Source organism: Scyliorhinus torazame, chromosome 8, assembly GCF_047496885.1.
Source record: "Scyliorhinus torazame isolate Kashiwa2021f chromosome 8, sScyTor2.1, whole genome shotgun sequence".
Lineage (NCBI taxonomy): Eukaryota > Metazoa > Chordata > Chondrichthyes > Carcharhiniformes > Scyliorhinidae > Scyliorhinus > Scyliorhinus torazame.
This window is the reverse complement of record NC_092714.1, coordinates 215,948,555-215,967,438: the sequence shown is the minus strand read 5'-3', so window position 1 is coordinate 215,967,438 and position 18,884 is coordinate 215,948,555.

The window sequence follows — 18,884 nt, the reverse complement described above, 5'->3', positions numbered from 1 at the left end:
GCAGCATGGTAGCATTGTGGATAGCACAATTGCTTCACAGCTCCAGGGTCCCAGGTTCGATTCCGGCTTGGGTCACTGTCTGTGTGGAGCCTGCAGAATCCTCCCCGTGTGGGCATGGGTTTCCTCAGGGTGCTCCCGTTTCCTCCCACAGTCCAAAGATGTGCAGATTAGGTGGATTGGCCATGATAAATTGCCCTTAGTGTCCAAAATTGCCCTTAGTGTTGGGTGGGGTTACTGGGTTATGGGGATAGGGTGGGGGTGTTGACCGTGGGTAGGGTGCTCTTTCCAAGAGACGGTGCAGACTCGACGGGCCGAATGGCCTCCTTCTGCACTTCTATGATATCTATGATAAAGGGTATTTTGAAATGGGCAACGAATGCTGTCCTTGCCAGCGACACCCACATCCCATGAAAACATTTTAAAAGTAATCTATTACACTGAAAACTCTCCTTGATTTTGAAAATTAGCGGACAATCTAATGAATAACTTGCTTTATCATGATCAATTTTTAAAAATCTTGACACAATTTTAATTAGTCCTATGAAAGGCAAACTTGCAATTGTTTGAGACATACTCGGGTGAAAATTCATCTTGAAAAAAAGTGCTGAATGGGTAGCATTGCATTGGTCACCCATTCTACATTCATTTGATATTCAGTTCTATTCAAGTCAATGGCAATTAATATTGAGTAGGGAATGTGAAGGGTGATAAATTTGATAAAACCCATTTCGGACAAATCCCTAGACCCAATTCTTTCATAATAATCATTGTTTTTCACTCTACGCTCCATGGTGTGTATGTGTGGTGGGGGTGCAGTGGAATTTGATGGAGTTCTTTAGATAACCAGGACTTCAGCAGAAGACTGGCCAATGAAACCCTGTCATCATATATAGCTTTTCTAGCCTCCTGCTAGGAATCCAAGCACAAAGACTGCACAGAATGATGTTGGAGAATTTGTAATGTTTGCTGTGACAAAATTGCTTCTCCTTTCTGTATTAACAAAGAAATAAATTGGTGAACCAGTAAGAGTTAAATGGGGGTGCGATGTTTAATTTACAGTATAAGTTTTTCAATCATTCTGATAATCACTTGACCATTTCTTTGAAGGCTAATTTCACTTTAATTGTTGGTTGTTGCTTTGCTTTTTTTCTAGCTCTTTGGAAAGTGTAATGATCCAGCAGCATGTTGTTAAATTTCCAAAGAAACACAGGCAGCATGGTGACACAGTGGTTCTCACTACTGCCTCACAGCGCGAGAGACCCAGGTTCGGTTCCGGTTTGGGTGACTTTTCTTTATTAATTTAAGAGTGTGGGTGTCACTGGATTGGCCAGTATTTAATGCCCATCCTTGTTGCCTTCAAGGATGGGCTTTCCCTGCAGTCCCTGAGGAGCAGGTACATCTACAGTGCTGTTGTGGAGGGAATTCTAGAATTTTGACACAGTGACATTGAAGAACATATTTCCATATTGGGGTGGTGAGTGACTTGGAAGGGAACATCCAGGTGGTTGGACTCCCATGTATCTGCTGCTCTTGTCCTTCTAGATGATAGTGGTCGTAGGTTTAGAAGCTGCTGCCTAAGGAACTTTTGCGAGTTACTACAGTGTATCTTGTAGAGGGTACACACGGCTGCCACAGTTGGTCGTTGGTGGAGGATTTGAATGCTTGTGGAAGGGGGAGCAATCAAGTGGGCTTTTTTGTCCTGGATGGTGTCGAGCTTCTTGAGTGGTGTTGAAGCTGCACTCATCGAGGCAAATGGGGAGTATTCCATTACACTCCTGATCATGCCTTGCAGATGGTGGACAGGCTTTAGGGGGTCAGGAGGTGAGTTATTCGCCATAGCGTAGCCTTTGACCTGCTTTGGTAGCTAATGTATTAATATGGCTAGTCCAGTTCAGTTTCTGATTAATGGTAACCCCAGGATGTTGATTGTGGGGGATGGTAATGCCATTGAATGTCAAGGTGCAATGGATAGATCGTGTCTTGTCGGAGATGGCCATTGCCTGGCACTTGTGTGGCGTAAATGTAATACACTGTATGTGTGGGCTTTGCACATTCTCCCCATGTCTGCTGGGTTTCCTCAGGATGCTTTGGTTTCCACCCACAGTCCAAATCCCAAGTTAGGTGGGATGTCCATGATGAATTCCCCCTTAGTGTCTATGGATATGCAGGTTAGCTTCTGGGTTACTGGACTAGGGTGGAGTGGACATAGGTAGAGTGCTCTTTTGAAGGGTCAGTGCAGACTCGATGGGCCAAATGGCCTCTGCCTGTACTGTCGGGATTATATGATCCTATGACGCATGGAATAGGTTAACTAAGTGGAAGTTTTAAGTAATGGCAGCCTCCATCCAATGGTAGACGGCATTCTGTGCCACATAGTGAACCACATCGTAAATTAGAGAGATTAACATTTCTCTTATGTTAATTCTGTTTCGATTGATTTACTGCCTCTGATGTTGTAAACCTTTGCTAGGACTTTACGGGCCGACCCGCGACACGAATCATCATGGGTAGAGTGCAAAGAGTTCCGGGTGTGGCTATCCCTAGGTAGGCTGCACGTTCGACAGCTCCCATCGGGAACGGACTTTTGGGCTCTCCAGAGGGGCCCCAACGGCAATTGTTCGACGGCTTCCAGTGTGGGAAGGTGACAGCAAGGTCCCCCCGACATTATATGGATTGGACCAGGAGTGGAGTGGTTAAAAAAGTGATCTCGGGACAGCGAAAAGTGCGAGGGAGTAAAAGCAAGATGGCGGCGGGTGGAGATCAAGCAGCATGGGCGCAGTGGTCGCAGGAGCAGCAGGAGTTTCTTAAACACTGCGTTGAGGAGCTGAAGACAGAAATGCTGGCGCCAATGTAGGCAGTGATTGAGAAGCTTGTGGAGACCCAGAAGGCCCAAGGGGCGGCGATCCGGGAGGTGCGGCAAAAAGCCTCGGAGAACGAGGATGAGATCTTGGGCCTGGCGGTGAAGGTGGAGGCGCACGAGGCGCTGCACAAGAGGTGGGCGGAAAAATTTGAGGACCTGGCGAATAGGTCGAGGAGGAAGAATCTTCAGATTCTGGGTCTCCCTGAAGGAGTGGAGGAGCCCGATGCCGGGGCATATATGAGCACGATGCTCAATTCGCTGATGGGCGCGGGAGCTTTCCCGAGGCCCCTGGAGCTAGATGGGGCTCATCGGGACCTGGCAAAGAGACCCAAAGCCAATGAACCGCCAAGGGCTGTAGTGGTGAGGTTCCACCGCTTTATGGTCCTGAGATGGGCCAAAAAAGAGCGGAGCAGCAGGTGGGAGAACACGGAGATCCGAATTTACCAGGACTGGAGTGCGGAGGTGGCTAAGAAGAGGGCTGGTTTTAACCGGGCTAAGGCGGTGCTCCATTGGAAGGGAGTGAAGTTCGGGATGCTGCAGCCAGCGCGGCTGTGGGTCACGTTCCAAGATCGGCACCACTATTTTGAAACGCCCGATGAGGCATGGAACTTTATACAAACTGAAAAGTTGGACTCAAATTGAGGGTTGGTCGTGCGGGGATGTTTACTGTGTTTATTGCATTTGGGGAATGTTCTCTGGGTTTGAGTGCTGGATGGGGATGGGTGAATGGATTTGATGTGGGGGCTGTGGGAGAGTGTGGGCGTCGGTGTTGGAGGGCAGGACCCCACGGAGGAAGAGGGGGAGTGGAGGCGCGGGGATGGGGAGTTGGGGCAAGGCCGCAAAAAGGAGCTGCGCCAGAGGGGGCGGGGCCGGTTGAGGAAAGAGCTGGCTTTTTCCCGCGATAGGGAAGGATGGGGTGGGGCCGGGGGAGGTGGGGGGGAGGTCGGTGCTGGAGAGGAGCGCACACTGACTGCCAAGGGATTCTCACTCTGGGGGGTCGATGGAATGGCGGGAGAGGCCAGGGTCAGCAGGAGTCAGCTGATTTACGGGAGTGTCATGGGGGAAGCAAAATGGCTAGATGTGGATCTAGCGTGGGGAGGGGGGAGGGGGGAACAGGGTTGCTACTGCATTGACCAAAAGGGAGCTGGAAGTAGGAGAGGTAGTTGGGGCGGGGGTCCGCCGCCTGGGGGCTGGGGGACTGGAGGGTGCGGGAGGCGTGGGCACGTGGCTGGCCTAGAAAAGGAGATGGCTAGTCGGCAAGGGGGGGGGGGGGGCGAGTAGCCCCCCCGATCCGGCTGATAACTTGGAATGTGAAGGGCCTGAAAGGGCCGGTCAAGAGGGCCCGGGTGTTCGCGCACTTAAAGGGACTGAAGGCAGAAGTGGTTATGCTCCAGGAGACACATCTGAAGGTGGCAGATCAGGTTAGGCTGAGAAAGGGATGGGTAGGGCAGGTCTTTCATTCAAGGCTGGATGCGAAGAACAGAGGGGTTGCAATACTGGTGGGGAAGCGGGTGTCGTTTGAGGCAATGAATATTGTAGTAGATAATGGAGGTCGATATGTGATGGTGAGCGGTAGGTTGCAGGGGGTGCGGGTGGTACTGGTGAACATATCTGCCCCGAATTGGGATGATGCCGGATTTATGAAACGCATGCTGGGTCGGATTCCGGATCTGGAGGTAGGAAGTTTGATAATGGGGGGGGGACTTCAACACGGTGCTGGACCCAGCACTGGACGGTCTAGGTCCAGGACGGGTAAGAGGCCGGCTGCGGCCAAGATGCTCAGGGGGTTTATGGACCAGATGGGGGGAGTGGATCCATGGAGGTTTGTCAGGCCGCTGGCCAGGGAACTTTCTTTCTTTTCCCACGTCCATAGAGCCTACTCCCGGATAGATTTTTTCATTTTGAGTAGGGCGCTAATCCCGAAAGTGGAGGGAACGGAATATTCGGCCATAGTCATCTCGGACCACGCTCCGCATTGGGTGGTGCTGGAGTTGGGGGAGGAGAGGGACCAGCAGCCGCTGTGGAGCCTCGATGTGGGACTATTGGCGGATGAGGAGGTGTGCAGGCGGGTGTGGGAGTGCATTGAAAGATATTTGGAGGCCAACGACAATGGGGAGGTGCCGGTGGGGGTAGTCTGGGAGGCGCTGAAGGCGGTGGTCAGGGGAGAGCTAATCTCCAGTAGGGCCCACAGGGAGAAGAGAGAGGGGAGGGAGAGGGAGAGGTTGGTGGGGGAGATTTTAAGGGTGGACGGGAGGTATGCAGAGGCCCCCGAGGAGGGGCTACTCAGGGAGCGATGGAACCTCCAGACAGAGTTCGACCTGTTGACCACAGGGAAAGCAGAGGCACAGTGGAGGAAAGCGCAGGGGGCAACGTATGAGTATGGGCAGAAGGCGAGTCGGATGCTGGCACATCAGCTTCGTAAGAGGGAGGCAGCGAGGGAGATTGGTGGAGTTAAGGATGGAGGGGGGAATACAGTGCGGAGTGTGGTGAGAATAAACAAGGTATTTAGGGACTTCTATGGAGATCTGTACAGGTCTGAGCCCCCAGCGGGGGAGGAGGGGATGCGACGATTCTTAGATCAGCTGAGGTTCCTGAGGGTGGAGGAGGAAAGAGGTGGCTGGTTTGGAGGTGTCGATTCGGTTGGAGGAGCTGGTTAAAGGATTGGGGAGCATGCAGGTGGGGAAGGCCCCGGGGCCGGATGGGTTCCCGATTGAATTCTACAGGAAATACGTGGACCTGCTGGGCCCGTTGCTAGTGAGGACTTTCAATAAGGCGAGGGAGGGGGGGATCTTGCCCCCGACAATGTCTAGGGCGCTGATTTCTTTGATCCTGAAGCGGGACAAGGGCCCACTGCAATGTGGGTCATATAGACCGATCTCGATCCTCAATGTTGATGCTAAGTTGCTGGCAAAGGTGCTGGCTACGAGAATTGAGGACTGTGTCCCGGGGGTGATTCATGAGGACCAGATGGGATTTGTGAAGGGTAGCCAATTAAATACAAATGTGCGGAGGCTCCTCAATGTGATTATGATGCCCCCGGTGGAGGGGGAAGCGGAGTTAGTGGCAGCTATGGACGCGGAGAAGGCCTTTGACCGGGTGGAGTGGGAGTATCTTTGGGAAGTGTTGTGGAGGTTTGGGTTCGGGGAGGGGTTTATCAGCTGGGTCAGGCTGCTATATAGAGCCCCGGTGGCGAGTGTGGCTCCGAATCGGCGGAGGTCGGAGTACTTTCGGCTGTACCGGGGGACGAGGCAGGGGTGCCCCCTGTCCCCCTTGTTGGTTGCACTGGTAATTGAGCCTCTGGCCATGGCACTAAGGGAGTCCAGGAAACGGAGGGGACTGGTCCAGGGGGGAGAGGAACACCGGGTGTCATTGTATGCTGACAACCTGTTGCTGTATGTGGCAGATCCAGTGGAGGGGATGGCGGAGGTCATGCGGATCCTAAGGGGGTTTGGGGACTTTTCGGGGTATAAACTCAACGTAGGGAGAGTGAGCTCTTTGTGGTGCATTCAAGGGACCAGGGAAGGGGGATAGGCGAGCTACCACTGAAGAGGGCGGAAAGGAGCTTTCGGTACCTAGGGATCCAAGTAGCTAGGAGTTGGGGGGCCCTGCATAAACTCAATTTGACGTGGTTGGTGGAGCAGATGGAGGAGGATTTTAAAAGATGGGACATGCTGCCACTCTCACTAGCGGGTAGGGTGCAGTCGGTCAAAATGATGGTCCTCCCGAGGTTTCTCTTTGTGTTCCAGTGCCTTCCCATTATGATCCCCAAGGCCTTTTTCAAACGGGTAAGTAGGAGCATCATGGGTTTTGTGTGGGCGAATAAGACCCCGAGGGTGAAGAGAGTGTTTCTGGAGCGTAGCAGGGACAGGGGGGGGGGGCTGGCACTGCCGAATTTGTGCGGCTATTATTGGGCAGCCAATATGGCGATGATCCGTAAGTGGGTAATGGAGGGAGAGGGGGCGCGTGGAAGAGGCTAGAGATGGCGTCCTGTGTGGGCACGAGCCTGAGGGCGCTGGCGACGTCACCGCTGCCGCTCTCGCCGACAATGTACACCACGTGTCCGGTGGTGGCGGCGACGTTGAAGATCTGGGGGCAGTGGAGGCGACACAGGGGTGAGGTGGGAGCCTCGGTTTGGTCCCCGATTCGGGAGAATCATCGGTTCGTCCCGGGAAGGATGGATGGGGGGTTTCGGAGCTGGCATCGGGCAGGGATTAGAAGAATGGGGGACCTGTTCATCGATGGGACGTTTGCGAGCCTAGGGGCGCTGGAGGAGAAGTTTGGGTTACCCCCGGGAAACGCTTTCAGGTACATGCAAGTGAGGGCGTTTGTGAGGCGGCAGGTGAGGGAATTCCCGCTGCTCCCGGCACAGGGGATTCAGGACAGGGTGATTTGGGGTCTATGGGTTGGAGAAGGCAAAGTGTCGGCGATTTACCAGGAGCTGAAGGAAGAGGAGGAGGCCTCGGTGGAGGAGTTAAAGGGCAAGTGGGAGGAGGAGCTGGGAGAGGAGGTAGATGAGGGTCTGTGGGCCGATGCCCTGAGTAGGGTTAATTCTTCCTCCTCTTGCGCCAGGCTCAGCCTAATACAGTTCAAAGTTACTCACAGAGCGCATATGACAGGGCGAGGTTGAGTCGGTTCTTTGGGGTGGAGGACAGATGTGGGAGGTGCTCGGGAAGCCCGGCAAATCACGTCCATATGTTCTGGTCGTGCCCGGCACTGGATGGGTTTTGGAGGGGTTTTGCGAGGACTATGTCCAAGGTGGTGAAAGCCCGGGTCAAGCCGAGCTGGGGGTTGGCACTATTTGAGGAAACGGACGAGCCGGGAGTGAAAGAGGCTGGTATTCTGGCCTTTGCGTCCCTGGTAGCCCGTCGGAGGATTATGCTATTATGGAAAGATACGAAACCCCCTAATGTGGAAGCTTGGATCAATGACATGCCAGGGTTCATCAAGCTGGAGACGATAAAGTTTGCCTTGCGAGGGTCTGCGCAGGGGTTCCTCGGGCGGTGGCAACCGTTCCTAGACTATCTCGCGGAGCGTTAGGAGCAGGTCAGCAGCAGCCAAGGGGCGGGGGGTGGCGGTGGGGGGAAGAGAGGGAGGGGGGGGTTCTTTTGGGGGGGCGTTTGGGTGGGGGGGGATGGAGGGGGGGTTCTTTTGGGGGGGCTTTCCCTATTGGTGCTTTTAAATGTCATATGGGGGGTTATCGTATATGGGGGAAATCCAATGTATAATTTTTGTATAATTTTTGATTGTTGTGTTCTTGTTTCTTTCTTTTTGTTGGCGGGGGGTTTGTTGAAAATCTGTTGAAAAATTTGAATAAATATATATATTTTTAAAAATGGGTAGAGTGCAAAATTTGATGGACCAGCCAAAGATCTGTTGACTTTGGGTGGGAATTTCCTGTCCCGCAGGTCAGGAAAATGCTGGTTTTGGACATATTTCTGGCAACGTTATCACAGCATCCCCTTTCTCGAACAACTCTCCCATACTCTCTTGCAACTGGTCGCTCAACACATCCATCCACATGGCACACCACCATCCGACACCAACAAGAAAGTCAATAGATTGTTCAATACCTGATTGGATGATTCTTGACTGTCAGCCAAACAGCTTTCTTTCCTAACCTATATTCATATAATTAAACTATGACAAACGCAAGTTTTAAAGTAGCAATGATTGTCTTTCCCCCCAGGTTTTGCTGACTGCAAGTCTTTAATTCCTGGTGACCACAGGGTCATTTTGGACATGGGTTGACAACTGTAACTCACGCCCATGTTGCAATTCTGCCCAGAGCTAATCTATACCCCATTAAATGAATGTTCCATTTGTTCTCTCAGGTGAACATTATAGATCTCAAGACAAAATCAAAAGAAGGATGAAACAGTCACACAGGGCATGAAATCTGGTGGCCAATGTAATACCACCAGTTTTGTGCCCCATCCCATATTCCAACTTAACTCCAAGATAACTGCATAGAAATGTTGAAAAGGGGGTAAAATTCAAATTCAGTTTGCAATGGGCAACAGGCACACAATACCAGTTATATCCCATTGACTTAATTCAAAAAGAAAATCAGGAGGTATTGTAACCGTTCGTGGAGGCTGCTACGGGAATTGAACCAAGTTGCTGGCCTGCCTTGGTCTGCTTTCAAAGCCAGCGATTTAGCCCTGTGCTAAACAGCCCCTATAAAATAGTGATCAAATAAAGATGGAGTAAAACAGGGGAAATAACAGCCCAGACGATAAGTGTGGATGTTTTTTTCACCCCTGGAAGACTTGCAGATTAGCTAATGTCAGTGGACACAACATGATGACACCTGCTTTGATTCTTGACCTCCATCTGTGGTTTGCACTGCATTTGTTGCCATTTTCATTCTTCTGAATCTAGACACTGAACCAATCAACAATGGTGGAGAAGGATTTTGGTCTTCCAATTCCAATTCCAATTCCAGCCTTTTATGTATTCCTGATTTTCATTGTTCCACCATTGGCAACTGCGTGTGAGTCTGAGTTCTCAAATTCCTCCCTAAACCCCTCCACCTCTCTGGTTCTTTCTCCTCCTTGGAGATGCTCCTTAAAACCTACCGCTTTAAAGAAAAACCTTTTGTTCATTTGGAAATACTTTCCTTAAAATCGGTTCCCACACAAACTGCAGAGGGTAACATAAGATACATGACATTGAAACATGCTCTCCTCTTCAGCCACCAGAACATATATAAGGCTAATGAAGAAAATGGTGATTCCTGCTACCAGGGCTTATTTTATGAAGGGCTGGGGGGTGGTGCGGGGGGGATATTTAGTTGGGAGAAGGATTAGAGCTTAGTTGAGAAGAAATTTTTTGCAGATGGTGGTGGGTATTTGGAATTCACTTCCTGAAAGGAAGGTAGATGCAGAAACCCTCACGGTATTTAAACAAAATACGTGGAGATAGATTTGAAATTCAATAATCAACATGGCTATAGATCAAAAGCTGGAAAGTGGGATTCGGCTGGATAACACCTCTTATGGCATGTACAGACAAGATGGCCGGAATATTACAGCCCTTCACACCAGTGGGATCTTCTAGTCCCACCGACGTGGATGGAAGTTTTAATGGCTTTCCGGCTTCGCCCTGGGGAGAATTCTAGCTGACGGGTCGACTGTTTCTTTCTGTCTCATATGTTTTCTGCAGGCGAGTTTTGAGCCTGCATCCGTCGCGGACATAAACGCCAACATGGGCGCAGAATCCTGTGAAAATTGCGAATTAAGATTCCCGCCTGCGAGACTTTGTTTCCCGATTTCCTCACCCCTCGCTGGTGACATAATCGTCTTCCTGCCCACAAAGGGTGGGAGCCTCATTCAAATACATTTTAATATCATTAATAGGCCTCCCCACCAAATGAACCCCCTCACTTAATATTCATAACTCATTGACATGACGTCACGGGGATGGGGTCTACAACAGCTTTAGAAGAATGGGTTTCAGTCATTTGGATCCCACCCGGGGTGCCAAGGTAAGTATAGACATCGGGGGGAGAGGAACATGCCCGGGCAATGCCTTGGCACTGCCCTGGCACCGCTGCCTGTCACAGGTTGACAGTGCCAACCTGTGCCGGGGACAGTGCCAGAGGCGGGGTCTCGGGGAGGGTCCCATTGTGGGCTTTTTATGTGTTCTGAGGGGGGAGAGGGTCAATGCCTGAGAAGCGGTGGCAATGCCTGAGAAGGTGGGGGGGGGGGATGCCATTGAGGGGCAAAGGTGCCGGGAATACTGCCGTGGTTATGGGGGCACAGAGAGGGGTGGGGAGGAGTGCCCCCTCCACTATACTTATGTGGTTGTCAGGGGAGGGAAAGATAGCCCCTGATATTTATGTGCTTATTTGGGGTGGAAGGAGAGGTGGGGGAGCCTCCGATACTTCTGTGGAGGACTGATGCTTGTGGAGGGGTCCTCCATGTTTGTGGGTAGGGGTGGGGGGGGGGGGGGAGTTTAATTCCAGTACTGATCGGGGTGCCCTTTAAAGAAGGCGCCCCGATCTTTATGGAGCCATCCTTGTCAACCCTCTCAGGCCCCGCCATGTCAGAATGATGACTTAAACCATGTCCCCAGATTGTCTGTGCATCATGTGCCTGAAAACCTGGTCTGAAAACGCAGCTGTGCATCAACAGAGATACACACCGGGTTTCGTCAGCGCCTGACACTCTTGACAGATTTTGGTAAAATTCCGATCTTTGTTTCCATCATTCCGGTTAAGGCTAGGTATGTTAACGCAAGGATTCGTGTGCATTGATACAGGGCAGACCTGAATAAATCAGTTCAGTAATTTTTCATTACCCTTGTCGATTTTTTTTTCCTGCTTTATGCTTCATTTTGCTGAACACAAAATGCAATTGCAACTGACAAGAGCTTTTTAATATGCACTGAATCAGCCAATAGCACTTGTTCAGTTTCTAAAAATCTACATGCTTCAGTCAGGATTAAACCTGCTTATTTAGCCCCACTGGTGTACTGATTGAATGCAGTACGCTATCATTTTATAACAGTGAGGACAGCACTTATCGCAGGAGGTGAGGTGGACCTTAGAAGTACTATCATTAGCTGTGAATGTAGCTATTCTGCTGGAAATTGTACCTTACTATTGGATGAATTAACAGAAACTCCACAGATTTAACTTATGTTGCAACTTCAGAATTTATTTTGCTTTACGAAGACATAAAAATCTACAAAGGTTTAGAAGGAATCAAATTAACTAGATTCCTTTAAAAATGAAAACATTTTGGCCTCAAAATTGGATCACTGCTGAATCAGAATGTTTCCCAGCGCAATGCGTGCACCTAATGAGTCCTGATGGCACCTTTATTAGGATATTACCTGTAAACTGCAGGCACCAGAAGCAGCTTGTCAGTCACAGGAATGAGGATTGGTGGGTGCAACAAGAACAGCCAGCTCCGATTCCAGCCATTAGCTTCAGGTAAGTCCATCAGGCAAATGGTAGCAGACAGCATGTAATCAGTCGTAAACTAATTTCTCAAATGGAACTAATGCCAGTTTCACACACATGCCATCAGTGTTTTATTAAAAAGCCTGCACAATATGTGATTGGAGCCTTTTTGGCACAAAATGAGTGCAAATGCGTGCCATCTGCCATTTTGGACCCTAAGATGCTGTTTCACCCCCGTAAAATGGAAAAGGTGTGGTCACATATTGGAGCCTTTTTCACTTTTTGGGGGGGATGGCAATCCTCAATCACATGTGTTAACATCTTTTTCGCTTTTTCTGTAGCTCCTGTCACAGAGGATAGTCAGCATTGAATTAATGATGTGCCAAATTACATGCTCCCCTTCCATGTCTTTGATAAGGCAAGACACACAGAATATGTGATGTTGGGCACCTCTGATGAAAACATTGGGCCATAACTTCCTGCGGGGGCAATGCCTGCACTAACGGCCTGAAGCACCAACTAGCCTGACCCAGGCCGCGTGAGATTCTGGCAGTGCAGCAGGCTCCTGGCTCCAGCATCGACGGGCAAAGGAATTGCAGCGTAGGAGGACACTCCCCCTTTTGTTACGGCAACAGCTGCAGTAAAGTAGGTGAGTTCAAATGTTACATTGAAAATAAAAGGCCAGGGGGAAGATAAGTGTCTCAGGTCAGTGAAAAGAATTTGGGGGCTGGGGGTTCAGACATGGGCGGGTCATCGGGGATTGGGGGAGAGTCAGACATTGGTGGGGGTGAGTGGATATCGGGAGGGGAAGTCAGAATGCTTATAAGGTGCATTAGGAATGAACTTAGGTATTACATCTGGAGCCAGTCAGGCAAATAATTTATTCAAGACGCACAAGCATTGGAGATTGAATGATTGGTAAAACCTCTCTTGTGCAAGACTGGACCAATAACAGTTTTAGGCAGGCCCTAAATCCACCATTGTCAGTAAATAATATAGTACGAAGTCTTACAACACCAGGTTAAAGTCCAACAGGTTTGTTTCGATGTCACTAGCTTTCGGAGCGCTGCTCCTTCCTCAGGTGAATGAAGAGGTATGTTCCAGAAACACATATATAGACAAATTCAAAGATGCCAAACAATGCTTGGAATGCGAGCATTAGCAGGTGATTAAATCTTTACAGATCCAGAGATGGGGGAACCCCAGGTTAAAGAGGTGTGAATTGTATCAAGCTAGGATAGTTGGTAGGATTTCGCAGGCCAGATGGTGGGGGATGAATGTAATGCGACATGAATCCCAGGTCCCGGTTGAGGCCGCACTCATGTGTGCGGAACTTGGCTATAAGTTTCTGCTCGGCGATTCTGCGTTGTCGCGCGTCCTGAAGGCCGCCTTGGAGAACGCTTACCCGGAGATCAGAGGCTGAATGCCCTTGACTGCTGAAGTGTTCCCCGACTGGAAGGGAACCTTCCTGCCTGGTGATTGTCGCGCGATGTCCGTTCATTCGTTGTCGCAGCATCTGCATGGTCTCGCCAATGTACCACGCTTCGGGACATCCTTTCCTGCAGCGTATGAGGTAGACAACGTTGGCCGAGTCGCACGAGTATGTACCGCGTACCTGGTGGGTGGTATTCTCACGTGTAATAGTGGTATCCATGTCGATGATCTGGCACGTCTTGCAGAGATTGCCATGGCAGGGTTGTGTGGTGTCGTGGTCACCGTTCTGAAGACTGGGTAGTTTGCTGCAAACAATGGCTTGCAAACAATGGTCAGTAAATAATATAGTAGATCAAGACAGAACATAATAGGGGAGATATTCCTGCTCCCTGCCAAGTGCTGGACAGGATGAGTGCATTCTCATGGTTAGTCTGGTGAAGGCCTGGTAGAGCAGGGCTACGTCTGCATGAATCTAGAATTCTCTACTTTTCTTAACTTTCCATCAGGATGCTACAATTGGCATAGAACCCTGATTTGCATTTTTTAAAAAACAGCCTTTTTTATCTACTTCTGGCAGGTGAGCTGCCCTCCATATTCAGGCTGACCTTTACTGTGGCATCAAATGGCACTTGGGCATCTCACCCATTATTTCCATAAGGTCTGTATGCAACTATACCAGTCAGGTGTTTAATAACTTTACCACCTCAGTAGTCTCACTACATTTGCTATATTACTTTGAGGGGTGAACTGCTGTCCTGTTTAGATTGCACTTTTATCAGAACTTCAATAAACATCAGAAACCCTGCCTAGGCCCTATGAGAAGCCCTGCAATGAACCATTAATAAATTGATATCAATAAAAGCCTGTACATTTAACTGTGAGCAGATTAATGATTCATAGAGCACACTAGTGCCTGCTGCCTGGGACCCCTGCCATTCTGTAATAATTGAAAGGATCAACATTACTGAAACCCAGAGAAGCTATTGGGTGTGATTTAATGGAAATGAAACAGAGTCTCATTGTGGACGTTTTTAGCAGGATGTTTCCTGACGCTGGCAGCGCTGAGAACCACCCCGCTACTAAACGGGACTCTGCTTCATTTTTTGGGCCTTGGCGAGGAACGTCCCGCCAAGGCCGCACTCAGGCTAATTTCCTGCATTAACGAGCTCAGGTTGTCAGTGCAGGAACAGACTGAGGTGCCACCAATCTCTGAATTCCCCCACCATGGCCTCTGGACTCCCAATTGCCCCAATTTACCAATTAGGGGGTCCTCAAGCCCTCCGCACCCACCTCATAAAGGCAGGACACCCCGGGGCCCAATCCCTGACATAGGCAGGGTGTCACATGGGCACCTTGGTACTGCCAGCCTGGCATGCTGGTAAATAATTCAAATGTACATCACAACATTGAGATACAAAACTGAGTAAACTTTGATATAGGTACTTTGGCGGAGAAAAGCAGGATAACAACCTAAATACAATAACTTGTATTTCTAGCGTGAAGAGTGCAAATGTGCTTTATGTTATAGAGTAGCAACTCTGGTCCTTCTAAGCCTCAAGCAAAGAGGTACTCTGCCTATTAACCTCACCATTAAAGGTGCCTCCGCACCCTCTTGAATTTCTAAATCACCTCCACTCCCAGTCTCAATCTCTGATTGCGTGCTGCACTCTTCCTTTTTAAACTGAAAAACCTGGGCCAGGGATCCTAGGGACAGGATTTTCCAGCCCCCCCCTACAGCTGGGATCATCCAAATCCCACCGAAAGCCAATGGACCTTTGCTGGGCTGCCAAATCTCTGGTGGTGGTCCCGCCACAATTGGGCCAGCAAATCCGACTTACGCGAGACGAGAAGCGATGAAGTCGATCTAGGCTTTATTAAGCGAGACTTGTCCCCAGCAGCTCAGCAACAGAATGAGGCTGCGGGGAGAAGCTCGGGCTCTTATACTCTGCCTTCAGGGCGGAGCCAGAAGTCGGCAGATCCAACCAGGACCCGGGACCTGTCAGCCAATAGCCTCTCGGCTTCACAGGTACCACATTACCCCTAATACATACCAACACATTCACCTCTTGTTAAAAAAGAACCCGGCGGGGTGGTGGTTCGCATGGTGGTAAGGGTTTACAAGGCTGGCCCTGGAACAAATTTTGGACTGCGTTAATACAGCTTTAGCCCTACACTGGGCGATGTACAAGTTTATGAGAACTATTTACAATACAAGCAAAAAACAAATTTTGTTACAACAACATTCTTGCTTTTCTTGGTGTCATGCGGATTGCACGAGTCGAGCGGGCGGTCTGGTCTTTCTCGTTGATCGCCTCAGTCCCGGTGGTGGTGCAGGTGCTTGCTCGGGCGTTGTCGTCTCCGGGAGCGTTTCGCTGTTTGTTCCTGTTTTACTCCTGGGAGGGCACGGGAGGAGGACCGATCCCCCCGGGAAGGGGGCGGTGGCAGGGAGGGGGTGATCGGTGTCGGGGGTGTGTGTGTGTTGCCGGCGGGCGCCAGGTCCCGCAGGGAGACCGTGTCCTGTCGGCCGTCGGGGTACGCCACAAGACGTACTGCGGGTTCGCGTGGAGAAGGTGGACTCTCTCGACCATCGGGTCCGATTTGTGCGCCCGCACATGTTTCCGGAGCAGGATGGGTCCTGGGGCCGCCAGCCAGGTCGGCAGCGACGTTCCGTAGGAGGACTTCCTGGGGAAGACAAGGAGGCGCTCATGAGGCGTTTGGTTAGTGGTGGTACACAGCAGCGACCGGATGGAGTGGAGAGGGTCCGGGAGGACCTCCTGCCACCGGGAAACTGGGAGATCCCTGGACCGTAGGGCCAGTAGGACGGTCTTCCAGATCGTGCCGTTCTCCCTCTCTACTTGCCCGTTCCCCCAGGAGTTGTAGCTGGTCGTCCTGCTCGAGGCTATGCCCTTGCTGAGCAGAAACTGGCGCAGCTCGTCACTCATGAAAGAGGACCCCCTGTCGCTATGGATATACGTGGGGAAACCGAACAGTGTGAATATGGTGCCAAGGGCTTTAATGACTGTGGCCGCTGTCATGTCGGGGCAGGGGATGGCGAAGGGGAAACGGGAGTACTCGTCCACCACGTTCAGGACGTAGGCGTTGCGGTCGGTGGAGGGGAGGGGCCCTTTGAAATCCAAACTGAGGCGTTCAAAGGGGCGGGAAACCTTGATCAGGTGCACTCTATCCGGCCTGAAAAAGTGCGGTTTGCACTCTGCGCAGATGTGGCAGTTCCTGGTGACTGCACGGACCTCCTCCACAGAGTAAGGGAGGTTGCGGGACTTTACGAAATTGTAGAATCGAGTGACTCCCGGGTGGCAGAGGTCCTCGTGGAGGGCTTGGAGGCGGTCTATTTGTGCGTTGGCACATGTGCCGCGGGATAGGGCATCGGACAGCTCGTTCAGCTTTCCGGGACGATATAAGATCTCATAATTGTAGGTGGAGAGTTCGATCCTCCACCTTAAGATCTTATCATTCTTAATTTTGCCCCGCTGTGCATTATCGAACATAAAGGCTGTTGGTCGGTGAGGAGAGTGAATCTCCTGCCGGCCAGGTAATGCCTCCAATGTCGCACAGCTTCCACTATGGCTTGGGTTTCCTTTTCCACTGAGGAGTGGTGGATTTCTGAGGCGTGGAGGGTCCAGGAGAAAAAGGCCACGGGTCTGCCCGCTTGGTTAAGGGTGGCCGCCAGAGCTACATCGGATGCGTCGCTCTCGACCTGGAAGGGGAGGGACTCGTCGATGGCGCGCATCGTGGCCTTTACGATATCCGCTTTGATGCGGCTGAAGGCCTAGCGAGCCTCTGTCGACAGGGGGAAGGTAGTGGACTGTATTAGCGGGCGGGCCTTGTCTGCGTACTGGGTGACCCACTGGGCGTAATATGAAAAGAAGCCCAGGCAACATTTCAGGGCTTTGGAGCAGTGGGGGAGGGGAATTTCCATAAGGGGGCGCATGCGTTCGGGGTCGGGGCCTATTACTCCATTGTGCACTACGTATCCCAGGATGGCCAAACGGTTTGTGCTAAAAACGCATTTTTCCTCGTTATATGTGAGGTTCAGGGCGGTAGCGGTCTGGAGGAACTTTTGGAGGTTGGCGTCGTGGTCCTGCTGATCATGGCCACAGATGGTTACGTTGTCGAGATACGGGAACGTGGCCTGCAACCCGTGCTGGTCAACCATTCAGTCCATCTTCCGTTGGAAGACCGAGACCCCGTTCGTGACGCCAAATGGGACCCTTAGGAAGTGGTATAGCCGCCCGTCTGCCTCGAAGGCGGTGTACTTGCGGTCACCTGGGCGGATGGGGAGCTGGTGGTAGGCGGACTTGAGGTCCACGGTGGAAAAGACCTTATACTGAGCAATCCGATTGACCATGTCGGATATGCGAGGGAGAGTGTACGCATCTAGCTGCGTGTACCTGTTGATAGTCTGACTATAGTCTGCGACCATCCTTTGCTTCTCCCCGGTCTTTACGACTACCACCTGGGCTCTCCAGGGACTATTGCTGGCCTGGATTATGCCTTCCTTCAGCAACCGCTGGACTTCAGACCGAATAAATGTCCGGTCCTGGGCGCTGTACCATCTGCTCCTAGTGGCGACGGGTTTGCAATCCGGGGTGAGGTTTGCAAACAAGGACGGCGGTTCAACCTTGAGAGTTGCGAGGCCGCAGATAGTGAGTGGGGGTATTGGGCCGCCGAATTGGAATGTTAGGCTCTGAAGGTTACATTGGAAGTCTAATCCCAGTAATGTGGGCGCGCAGAGTTGGGGAAGGACGTAGAGCCTGTAGTTCTTAAACTCCCTCCCTTGCACCGTTAGGTTTGCGATGCAGAACCCTTTGATCTCCACTGAGTGGTATCCTGCAGCTAGGGGAATCTTTTGCGTGCTTGGATGGATGGTCAGAAAACAGCGTCTTACCGTGTCTGGGTGAATAAAACTTTCAGTGCTCCCGGAGTCGATCAGGCACGGCGTCTCGTATCCGTTGACCAGCACTGTTGTTGTCGGCGTCTGGAGCGTCCGGGGCCGCGATTGATCCAGTGTCACCGAAGCAAGTCATGGTAGTAGTGTCGCGGCGTCTTCTTCGGACCCCGTGGAGCCGTCGATGCTGGGGTCCTTTGTTGTCAACCAAGATGGTGGCGTCCATGAATCGCACGCGGCCGGGGGTGGACAAAATAGCCACCCCCATGGGTCGCACGTGGTCGGGGGTGGACAAAATGGCCACCCCCATGAATCACACGTGGCTGGGGGGGTCACAAGATGACCATGGGTCGCACTGGTCGACAGATCCAACCAGGACCCGGGACCTGTCAGCCAATAGCCTCTCGGCTTCACAGGTACCACATTACCCCTAATAATTTCACCCCTGAAATTTCATTTCATTTCATTTCAATACATACCACCACAATTTCACATGATAAAACCTAGGTGACACAAAGGTTAGGATTTTAAATGATGTGTGAACTATAGGGAGAAATTCCAGTTTTATGGTACTGGGGGAGAAATTAGTTAAAAGGTAGTACAATGAGGTAGCAAGGTGGCATAGTGGTTAGCACTGCTGTCTCACAGCTCCAGGGTCCCAGGTTCGACTCTGGCCTTGGGTCATAGTCTGTGTGGAGTTTGTATGTTCTCCACGTGTCTGCTTGGGTTTCCTCCGGATGCTCCGGTTTTCACCCACAGTCCAAAGATGTGCAGGT